The sequence below is a fragment of the Podarcis bocagei genome, assembly GCF_964188305.1.
Source record: "Podarcis bocagei genome assembly, chromosome: 10".
Taxonomy (NCBI): Eukaryota; Metazoa; Chordata; class Lepidosauria; order Squamata; family Lacertidae; genus Podarcis; species Podarcis bocagei.
In genome coordinates, this window is record NC_138135.1 from 50,769,783 (window position 1) to 50,782,247 (window position 12,465).

Here is a 12,465-nt window from a genome sequence, read left to right on the forward strand (position 1 = left end):
CTTTTATCTGTGACAGAGCATTTGCTTTGCATCCATATGGTCCCAGGTTCAGTTCTTCAGCTCCAAAGTGATGGAGCATGGCCCTCTTTTCTCTGATGCACATGACCTGAAAGCTCTGTGCAAATTAGAGCAAATAGGGCACAACTGATGAATGTAGGAGGAGGAGGATTGCACCAGCTGGTCATTTGGACCTTCTGAACAGAACCTGTGTACATACAAGTTGTATGCATGTGGGATGTACACACAAGTTAGGGTCCACAAATGGATGTCAGAGGTGGGGTGTACCATCACAATCCTGCTTGCTCCTCCATACATTGATTGTAATCTATTTGCAGTTGCTTGCATAAGATTGATAGTCATGTCACCATGTCCCATTTGGGTGGGTGGGAGAGGAGATATTTCTTTGTTTTGAAAACAGTGTTTTTTCTAAGCCCCATTTCTATTTCCCATTTTATGGACATGATAATCCCTTAAATAGGTCATCCTCTCCTCCATAAAGTAGAGAACTAGTCAATTATCAATGATGCTTTAGCATGTGCAATATTATTACTATTTATTTATTTCACTGATGAGTTGCTTCCTATGAGGTATCTCAAAAATGATTTACAATACATATTTTAATGGCAATCCAGTTTTCATATATAGTTACAGACGCTTCAGGTGGTGTGTTTTTGGGTTGTGCACCGCGCCAAACCTGGAAGTACCAGAATGCGTTACTTCTGGGTTTCGGTGCTCGTGCATGTGCAGAAGTGCTAAATTGTGCTTTGCACATGCGCAGAAGTGTTGAATCACGACCCGCGTGTGCACAGACATGGCGCTGCAGGTTGCGAACGCTTTGGGTTGCGAACACGCCTCCCACACGGAACATGTTTGCAACCCAAGTGTCCACTGTACAGATCAATCTCATTTTTTATGCAAAATTTAGAAGGGTACATGAACAAAGAACTTCATGTGGATAATTAAAGATAGCAGTGATCATCTCTTCTGGAGTGGAGATATGGGACTACACTAAGTTTTGTCCAATCCCTTAATACAGGCATCCCCAAACTCAGCCCTCCAGATGGTTTGGGACTACAACTCACATCATCCCTAGCTAACAGGACCAGTGGTCAGGGATGATGGGAATTGTAGTCCCAAAACATCTGGAGGGCCGAGTTTGGGGATGCCTGACTTAATAGATTAACTGTTTGGGCCTATGTGCACACAAGTCTACAATGGACTGGGGTATATACACAGATACTGAATAGATCAAGACCAATCCTTTATCAAAAATAAGTGTTGGTCGATATTAACTTTTCTTCACATTTCTCTTCTGGTCTCAAGCAAGCAATAACCATGCAAGCTCTGCAAAAATATCTCAAGGTGCTTCAACGTAGTGCGGGTTTTTTTGATTGGCACACAAAAAGTAATGCTTCCCAGAAAGAAAAGTTATCCAGTTTAGAATCAAAATACAATTTAAAGAGTTTGTCAGCCGTGGAAGAATTTACTCTGCTCAGTCCCACGGAGTTTATGGTAGGTAATGGTTATTTATTGCTTTAAATTTTGACAGTTCATATCTAGTGCAAACCAGGATGGCACTAACAAGCAAATTGTTTCCATTTCAAAAAAGCAATTGTCATAATTGCTACTGACTTCGGAGACATTTCTTAGAAAAATCAGCAATGATTACCTGGCAACATTCTTTTAACTACGCTTATTTTACAAGAACATATTCTCACTAGTTTACATTTCTGCCTACATGTCAATGGAGAAGTTTATGGAAGGTCCTAAGTCCATGATGAAGTTGTTTTAGCAGTGCAGACACACCAGTATTTGTAGCCCCAGATATGATGGACCTCCCGACCTAAAATGATCTTTATAAGAGACTGAGGCAGGCAAAATAATTCTGTATTATGGTTCTAATCTGGGTATGGCCTCATCGTCCACCCTGGGGGTGCACTTGAGGTATCTGTGGGTCGCATGTCTTTCTAATCTCTTCTGGTTAGAGAAACCTTATTGTGGGACTATGCCAAATGTAGAGTCTCTCCCCATATAAACCGATCTGGACTCTGTGTTACTCGTCTGAGGCCCCTCTTTGTGTGCCTCCTCCATGTGAGGTCCAGAGGGTTGTGACATGAGAACGGGCCATTGCTTCAGTGGCTCCCTATTTGTGGAGTGCTCTCCCCAGGGAGGTTCACCTGGTGCCAGGTGAAAATGTTCCTCTTCAACCAGGCCTTTGACAGATTACTATCCTACAGCGTTTTAAATGTATTTGAGAGGGGTAGGGGCTATTTGTTTTTTTAAAAGACACTATTTTTGTGTGCTGTTACCTTGTGTTTTTATGCCGTGAACCATTCTGAGATCTTGTGATGAAGGACGGCAAGTAAATCTAATAAATAAAAGGAATGAAATTAAGGTTCTGAAGTTTACGCAATGCATGCCAAACTGGCTGCTCTTTCAAAGCTGGCAAGGCACATCAGATTCATTCAAGGTTGCCTGTGTACATGCACCCCAAAAGAAAGAATTGTTGTTGTTGTTGTTGTTGTTTACTCGTTTAGTCTTAGTTTAGACCCTACTCCAGGCTTCCTCAACCTCGGCCCTCCAGATGTTTTGAGACTACAATTCCCATCATCCCTGACCACTGGTCCTGCTAGCTAGGGATCATGGGAGTTGTAGGCCAAAAACATCTGGAGGACCGAGGTTGAGGAAGCCTGCCCTACTCTGTCTTATGGGCTGAGAATAGTTCACAGAAGCTTTTCTAATAGTTTTTGTTCCCAAGGCAAGCATGATCTAAGCGAATTGTTTCTAGGGAATAAAAGAGGTGAAATAAAATTCAAATGGCATTGTCAACATATATATTTTTTTAAAAGAATCACTCTATAAACAATTAGTCCAAGAATCCAAAAGTACTTCTAGCAAGCAGGCAGCTACTAAGTGCTTATTGGTTAAAGAAGTGCAACCAACTGGAAGGCCTACATTCAAATTTAGCATGTGTATATCAATCCTTAGTCAGCAAAATTCTTACACATTTCAGATTTATACCTTCTCATGCTCTTCATGCAATGCTGGTGAAAACATGTGCAGGGTCTGTTCATAGAGCTGAACACCACACACGGAGAAAATGATTTTATTCTATTAAATTATTGCCTTTTTGGTGTTTTCCCAAAAAATTATCAGTAAGACAATTACGGAGTTTTGCCTAATTAAGCATTCTATTACCGAACTACTATTATGAATTATTCTGGCTCCGTAGATAGCAAAGAGTTGTGGAAGCAGTTCCAGCTGTGTTGGCTAGGCTTGATGGGACACAGGGGTCACATACAAATATTTCTTCTGAATTAAATTAGCATAATTTAGAGCCAGATTCTTTTCATAAATATGTCAGTGCATAAGTTGCAGGTTTTCAACTTTCACTTGAAATTTAATGTCTTCATGAATATTCTTCAGGGGAGATTTATTCCCGACAATTGTCTTTTGCAAATCGATACAGAATTATGTAGTCCACAGCGAATGTCTTTCAAATTAAGCAAGTATTTTCAGGTTAGGGGGAATAATCAAATATTTTGCTGTCACATCAAGGCACCCCTGGATACACATGTAGCCACAGAGCCCATTTCTGGTGCCCACAGGATCACTTTCCCCATCTGATATTCAGATTGAAAGCAGCTTTATATTGTTGCCAAAAGAACAGGTTATGGTGTGGGTGGTGCCCATGGCAGTTTCTCCAGATGACAAATGTGCCCACAGCCCCCTAAAGGTTGATGCCCCTTGATAGTATGGCCATGGCATTTTAATCTCATATTTAGGGAGGGTAATTAACATAATGATGCCTAGGCGAAAATGCTCATAGTTCTGGTCAAAAAGTCAGGGACCAGATCAGATCAGCAAAAACTATGTTACACTCAGAACAAGGAACCAACACAGGATCTGGAGTCCAAAGTCTAAAGGTATGGAACCCAAACCAAGCTTCTCTCAAAGATTTATAAAACTAGTGCTGGATCACAAACTCAAAAATCCAGTAAGATGTAGGGCCGAATTCATTAGCTCATTCAGAAGTCAAATCTGTTGAAGATCTATGACTGCCAGATCAAAGCATGGAGATTAAGAACAGAAGCCAGATTCTAAATAGCAAGCAATTGAGTCATCAGTAACTGTAATTCTTCTTGTAGGGACATTAAGTATTGTAGGGACATTAAGTAATCCCAGCCCAGTGGAAGGTATCGATTCCAGTGAGGAAGGATGCCTTGCTACATATTTGGTTAGTCCTCTCTCCTAATGCTTTAGAAACTCTTTACAAAGTCAGCTAGACAAAAGGGAGTCCTTTGTCACACATCACCCAATTAACTTACAAATTCATTATCACCATAAAATATAGCAGTGGTGGTCATTAGCTTACATGGCTATTAAACCCAATTAGATAAATTTATCAGAGAGTCTGTCACTATGTAGGTGCCATTCACACACTTGCCCAGAAGCAAAGGCAGCCACTTCAGCACTGTGAAATTCCAGAATGTAGGAGTGTGTATGTGAATGGCATGCCCATGGAAGTAGAGCCAATCATATCAAGTACCACTTCCATGTGCAAGGCCCATTTGATCCTGCTCTCATGGCTATGTTGTCCACGGGGATGCTTCTGCAACATGGGATCCCACCGCACTGAATGAAGGTCACTTGTCTCATCAAGTCATCTCCATTTTCTCTGTTCCTCAGTCTGCTCAATGTCCATGTCATTGTCCGCTTGTGCTCATTGTCCAGTTCTTCTTCTTGTCTCCTGGCAAACCATCTTGCCCATTTTATTTGTCTTCTCTCTCTTTTTTAAATATTGTCCAATGTTCCCTTCCTACATTGGACCTCCTGAACATCTTCTATCTTTCTGGTTGTTCTCTGGTACAATTTTGACAAATTAACCTGCACTTTCTGGATTCTGGAGGTGGGTGGGTGGGGGAAACATGGATGAGGCATGACCCTATAACCCTTCTGTAGGCATACCTTCTATAAAAGGAGCACACGTGAGAGAAACAGGCGCCTTCCCCAGACACAACACAATTCAACATATCTACCACTATACCCCCTGGGACCCAGGTGGCGCTATGGGTTAAACCACAGAGCCTAGGACTTGCTGATCAGAAGGTCACCGGTTTGAATCCCTGCAACGGGGTGAGATCCTGTTGCTTGGTCCCTGCTCCTGCCAACCTAGAAGTTCGAAAACACGTCAAGGTGCAAGTAGATACCACTCCGGTGGGAAGGTAAACAGCGTTTCTGTGTGCTGCTCTGGTTTGCCAGAAGCGGCTTAGTCATGCTGGCCACATGACCTGGAAACTGTACGCTGGCTCCCTCGGCCAATAAAGCAACCCCAGAGTTGGCCACGACTGGACCTAATGGTCAGGGGTCCCTTTACCTTTACCACTATACCCAGAGGGGTTCTTTCCATGAATTCAAATGAACAGGTGTAGGTTAGGTGCATAGGTTAGGAGAGTGGTTCCCAATTAGAGTTCTGGGCCCCTGGGGCACCATCCCCTGCCAGGACTCACTTATCTCCTTAATTGCACAGTGAATGCCACAATAATGATCCACAGATCACCCAGCCTCTGCTCGTGACCAGGTCCTTCTTGCTGGTAGGAGAAAAACCTGTGGAAGTGTTTCTGGATGGCAAGTGAGCTGGGAATGGGCACAAACCTCTGACATAGTTTTTTAGGGCTCTTGAGACGGGGGGGGGGGAGCGCAAATGTTTGCTCCACAAGGTGGATTCACATGCTTATCATTAAAAAGTAAATGTAAGGGATTCCTTCCCCTTGCTCTCTACTTTTTAACTGAAAAGAACTTCTAGCTGCTTTAAACAACTATCGAGTTTAGAGGACTCTCCCACTCCTGCAGCCAGTCAGAACCACGGAACCTGCAATGGACATTCGGGTTCCAAAGAACGTTCACAAACTGGAACACTGTGGCGTTTGGGAGCTAAAATGTTCAACTCACAAGGCATTCGACTCCTGAGCTAAGACTGTACTGTATTTAACTAATTAATCTCTTTAAACCAGGGATGAAACTTGGGCACAGGAGGACTAAATAATAATAAAAAATTACTACTACTAGTAGTAGTACTAATGCTAAGACCACTGTTACTAACATTATAAAATTCCAGCTGTTTTCTACTCAGATTCTTCACCTGTAAATTAGTCCAGGCTTAGTGTACTGGGATGGAGATCAACCTGAATGATTCTGAAAAGTGAGGTGTGAAGGTGTTTAAAATGGTCATCAAATGAAATTTGACATAAAAGATCCTTTGATAGTCAATGCATAAAATCTGACGTATCACAGCAAGTAGCATGCGAAACACCTGTACTTCTTGAACGCTTTCCATTTTTTTCGGTCCCATTCTTGTTCACTTAGCACATCAAGGACACAGAGGCAAGAGAAGCAGCTGAAGGAATTATTAATGCTGCAAAATGTATCAAACCAATTCTCAGCAGAGTTTGCTCTTTATGTTCATTTAGGGTGGAGAGATGATTGAAAGTAACCTTTGAGTGTTTTAATCACATAATGCCTTGTGTTTCCAGAACAATTTAGAGAGACGAGAGAGAGAGAAAGACAGTTTATTAAAAACCTGTTGTGGTCTTATATTTTTAAGTCAATGGGATGTAAGAAACTGTTTCTGGGAACATGAACTGCATAAAGATACCAGGCTTAAGAACATGCTTCTAATTCCTCTTTCAACCATCTTGATTTTTTTTACCTGGGCTCCATCTGTCTTCTTTCTTGTTTTAAGATTAGGGTAAATGATACTGTTGTTCACAGTAGCAACTGGAATCTCCTCTCCCCTGCTAACATTTCTGATGCAGGATTTCACTGTAATTCTTCTTTCTGTTTTCCTCACAGGCTTAGGCACTTCAGAGAATATCCCAATGGGCCTCCCCGCTGAGGGAAAAACCTGAAAAGGTGTGTTTGTACTGCAGTTAAAATTATTCTTGATAAAAACAGCAGTCTTCAAATTTGACACAGTGAGGATCTGACACACATCATCTCCTGAAAATGTTAGCTGTGAAAATAAGGTGTGTGAGGATGTTATGTGTGTGTTTAACAAACAAAAGGAGTGCTATACCTGATTGGAATTAAATGGAGTGAGGAAATGAGACAGTCTTTTGGGGGGTAAGTAGTCTTTGCTTTGAAAGTGTGGCTGATGCTTTCAAAAAGGAAGGCTGTCTTCAAAATGTCATCCACCATTTTGATAGGTTTATAGTTTTCCATAATTTCTAGAACCATAGGGTAAATAAATAACCTGGGAAGTTGGCTGTGGAGATATAACCTTTCTTGTCATGGGTCACTGTGTCATTGATGCCTGCATTAACACAGTCTTCTATAAATGGTTCAACGACATTAGGAAGAACTTCCTGACAGTAAGAGCTGTTCGACAGTGGAATTTGCTGCCAAGGAGTGTGGTGGAGTCTCCTTCTTTGGAGGTCTTTAAGCAGAGGCTTGACAACCATATGTCAGGAGTGCTCTGATGGTGTTTCCTGCTTGGCAGGGGGTTGGACTTGATGACCCTTGTGGTCTCTTCCAACTCTATGATTCTATGATTCTATGATCTCTGGGTGCTGCCTTTGAGTAATTAACTACCACTACTGGGAAACGGGTGGCGCTGTGGGTTAAACCACAGAGCCTAAGGCTTGCCGATCAGAAGGTCGGCGGTTCGAATCCCCGCGATAGGGTGAGCTCCTGTTGCTCGGTCCCTGCTCCTGCCAACCTAGCAGTTCGAAAGCACATCAAAGTGCAAGTAGATAAATAGGTACCGCTCCGGCAGGAAGGTAAACTGTGTTTCCGTGCGCTGCTCTGGTTTGCCAGAAGCGGCCTAGTCATGCTAGCCACATGACCTGGAAGCTGTGACCTTCCTCGGCCAATAAAGCGAGATGAGCACCGCAACCCCAGAGTTGTCTGTGACTGGACCTAATGGTCAGGGGTCCTTTTACCTTTACCTTTACACATATGTAGGTGAGCTCATGATAAAGTATGCACAAAGCTTTTCCAATTTTTATTTTATTTTTTGAAAATGTTGCTTTTTGTCTCTCTGCAAAAACAGCGCTGGGGAATCTGCCCCCCCCCATGTTGCTAGACTACAACTCCCATAATTCCTAACTGTTGACCTTGCTGATTGGGGCTAATGGAAGTTGAGTTCAGCCACATTTGGAGGGCTGCAGGTTCCCCACTGTGCACTGCAATGCAGGAATCTCAATAACAGATGGCCACCCAACATCTGCTTAAAATCTTCCAATGAAGGGGAGTCCAAACCACCCCAAGGGAGTCTGTTCCACTGCTGCACAGCTCTGACATGATCTTTCCTGACCACTTTAGGGTACATGGTCACATGGGGAAACCTTTGTAATAAATACAGCCAGCAAGCGCCATATTCCCATGAGGCTGATGGCTGAAAAGGAACATTCAGACTGCTTGCGGCATCCATGCACATTTATGTTCACAGAAACATTTCTCCATGAATTCACATACACTGGAGATAGTCAGAAGATACTGGATGGAGAGGGGGAAATGGCCAGTTTATTTCTAGCTTTCGTTAATAAAGTTTATATACTGTTTGATTGTAAGAAACCTCAGAACGGTTTACAAAAGGAATAAAATGGTTTAAAGTCAACTTGGATGGGTTTAAAAGAAAATTAGGCAAATTCATAAGGCTGTCAAGGGCTACTAGCCATGATGGTGATGCTATAGCTCCATGGCCAGAGGCAGTAGGCATCTGAAAGCCAGTTTCTGGGAATTGCAGGCAGACAGAGAGTGCTGTTGGGCTCCCATCCTGGTTGTGTGATTCCTCCAGGCATCCGGTTGGCCACTGTAAGAATAGAATGCTGGAATAATGTGCCATTGGCCAGACCCAGCAGACTCTCCTTATACAGTGGTACCTTGGGTTATAGACGCTTCAGGTTACAGATGCTTCAGGTTACAGACTTCGCTAACCCAGAAATAGTACCTTGGGTTAAGAACTTTGCTTCAGGATGAGAACAGAAATCAGCAGCAGGAGGCCCCATTAGCTAAAGTGGTACCTCAGGTAAAGAACAGTTTCAGGTTAAGAACGGACCTCCAGAGCGAATTAAGTTCTTAACCCGAGGTACCACTGTATTCTTATGTTCTTATCCATAAATGACTTTTGGTCTACCCTTGTCTGTTAGGGAATAAAATATAAACTTTTTCTTTTCTCTGGCAACTTTTACTTTTGTAAAATTGATTTCAGAGGGCATCAATGGGTCGTGGCTACTGATATGTTTTAAAGCCATACACAGTTACACCGAAGCCCCTGTGAAGCATAGCACGGCGCGGCACTGTTTATGTACCTGACACAATAAAAGGCACCCACTGTGCAACACGCCATGAATCCAAGTATTACGCAGCTCTTATAAAGAATATGAAGTGACAGTGTGGGGCATAACTTATTTAAGCACTTCCGTACTGTCTCCTGTGCGTCCTCTTTTTGCAAGCTAATCTTGTCGACGCCCTAATAGTTTGCTGAATTGGAAAATATTCTCATTTTATTTACTGTATCTGTCCCATGAGCTGGGAACCTTTTTCAGGCCACATACCCTCCTGGACAATCTTCTAGGGACCACCCCAGATCGCCCCCTCTGCTTAACAGCTGCTGAGCGGAGAAGGTGATGCTCTGCAAACAGTTTTTCTGGAAGAAAACCACTAGCAGAGCATTGTGTGCACATTGCAGAATTGTCTGTGCAATAGTTGTCTCAGACCCTCCAAGTATCCCTATTTTCCAGGGACAGTCCTGGATTTACAGAAGCCATCCCGGTTTCGGATTTGATTCCATAATGCCCTGCTTTTCCTTAGGAATTTTCCTATTTTCATTGGAGAAATGTTGGAAGGTATAATGGGACGTCCCTACTTTCATTGGAGGGTATGGAGCTATGTGACCCCCAAGCCAAGTCATTTGAAGGCAGCCCAGTATAGGAAAGTCTTTTAATGTTTCACGTTTTATTATGTTTTTATATATGTTGGAAGTCACCCAGAATGGCTGGGGCAACCCAGTCAGATGATGGTGATGATGATGAAATAGAATAAGGCTATGCACTAGATTTGACTTGGGCCTATTCAGAGGCATTTGGGCATCAGGCAAGTTGGATTAAGGCAGCCACAGACCACAACAAGCCAGGTTAGATGGCCCAGAGGGATCCATGGCTGTCAGGAGGTGGGGTGTCAGGCAGAAAGGAGAGACACGCAGGGTAGGAAAACCTGCCTGCCTGATGCAACCCCATCCTTGATCTCCCCTTCCATTAAACAGCATGCCCTCCAACATTTCTCTGGCAAAAATAGGGACAATATCTGCAAGACTCCCAACTGGCAGTCTGAGCATGATCAGAGGAAAGCATCAGTTACTAACCCTTAAAATGAAGACTGGGCACAATCCCAAGCTCACTCCCTGCTGCAACTGCCCAATGGCAACATGAGTTCTGAGAAAGGAGAAGCACAGGCAACCAGGATGGAGGTTAGGAATGCTGGTACCAGGGCATGCATTATGAGAAATTGTAAGATCCGGTAGGGTTTGGCTGAGCTCATAATTGCTTACCTTTTCATCGTTGTCATTAACGAGCAGTTTGCTTCTGACTGCCTTCTCCTCCCACTTCCAAATTTCAGCTCCGTCTCTCCACATTGTCCACCCAAATGTCTCAAAGTCAGAACTACTCTGCGGGCAGATTTTAACACCCCACAGTGTTACATACAGTCTAAAATAGCCTCCAACAGTTTCTGTTGTCATATTTTAGACCCAGATCGTCTTCACACTTTATGTAAATAAGACACAATATGTGCTGTCATTAGGTGTTAAAAGAAAATGTTTCTTATTACTTTGAATAAATTTCAAGTTAGTGCATATTGAAAATTGCATAGTGAAACTTTTTTTAATGGCCTTTTAATAAAGCATACTTTTAACAAAGTTGTGAAGGACTTGGAATTCTCCTCCATCACATTAGAATGGCCAGTGGCATTTGCAAACCAGTTATGCTAAGTACTAGAATTTTATATTAGTATCATCAAGTGAGAGCAAAAGACTTCACCTGATTTAAATTTTAACACCTAGGTATAACAACATGTTGGATTGGACAGTCAGGATACTCAGATTGTCCTGTACTATCCACCTGGGACATCCTTCCCCTACCTGGTATCTTCCAGATGTTTTCAACTACCTCTGCTGGCTGTGACTGATAGGAGATGTAGTCCACATCATCTGAAGGGTCCCAAGCAGTGGCGTAGCGTGGGGGGTGCAGGGGGGGCCGGCCGCACCGGGCGCAACATCTGGGGGTTAGGGTTAGGGGGCTCAAATCCATGGGTTAGGGGGTGCAAATTACTTGCCTTGCCCCGGGTGCTGACAACCCACGCTACGCCACTGGTCCCAAGTTGGGAAACCTGACCTAGGAACATTGTGTTGGTGACTGCAGTTCATAAAACACACACACACTACTTCCTAGGAATTTGTAAGCTGGTGACCTTTTTTGTAGGCCACGGCTGATAGTCTGAGCAATCTTGAATGTTTCAGCATTTAATTCCCTAGAATTCCTCATTAATTTGCATTTTTAAAATACCTTCTGAAAATGCACAAGTTCTTTTAGTGTAAGTTTATCCTAATATACACTTTTTGTATGCAATGTAACCCAATATACACAATTTTGCAAATGAATTTCTTCTAATGCAATTCATTTCTGTAGGTTATTTTCACTAATATATGCATTTCTATGCACACTTTACCCCATTATATGCATTTTTGTACACATTGCTTGCCTGGAGAACTGCACTGAAAAATTCAAAGAACGGCAAATTTTGGATGATGGCTGTGTTTCACTTCTTATTTTGCAAAGTTTGCAATTGCGTAGGTTCACCTTTGAAGGCAAACTGAATTTTTCCTTCATCCCCACCTGCTAGATCAGACAATGGTCCAACATCAGGCTCTCATCATATTTCAAATAATTTGATTTGCATTTTTTTTATTACTTTGCATAATCTATTCACATTTATGGGTTGTGGCAGGGAGCTATTTGGCAAATTGGAGCCTGGCTTCCCACCCCACTAAAAATGATTTCAGTTCTCTTGGTAGATTCTGGGATTCTAGCACTTTCAAAGCATATGTTAAATTCAGAAACATGCTTTTTAAAAAAAGAAAGAAAAGAAAATGTACCCCAAATCTGGATTCTCAGGATGCCAGTATAATATATCAGTAATTCTGTTTCTGGTACTAGATTTTGTGTTTTTCCTGCTCTCCTGTGGAGTGGTGCCACACAGCCTCCTTAAAGGAAGATTACCTTTCTGGAAGGAAGCATTTATTCATGCACAGCACATAGTTAATTTCTGGATTTCGCTGCCTCAAGACATTGAAGTGACCACTAGCTTAAATTACTTTTTTAATATTCATGGAGGATAAGTCTGTCCATGGCTACTAGTCATGGTGGCTCTGATGGCTTAAACTTTCAGGTCTGGAGATCTATATGTCAC

At 42.5% G+C, this 12,465-nt stretch overlaps 1 long non-coding RNA gene across 1 annotated transcript in view; it reads left to right on the forward strand.

Annotated features, from left to right (window-relative positions):
* LOC308596660 overlaps positions 1-5,869 on the forward strand; it is a 292,291-nt gene extending 286,422 nt beyond the window's left edge. The window contains exon 3 of the long non-coding RNA XR_014012616.1: positions 5,858-5,869. This is a non-coding gene — a long non-coding RNA (uncharacterized lncRNA). The remainder of the gene's footprint in view (positions 1-5,857) is intronic.
* Positions 5,870-12,465: the final 6,596 nt, after the last annotated feature.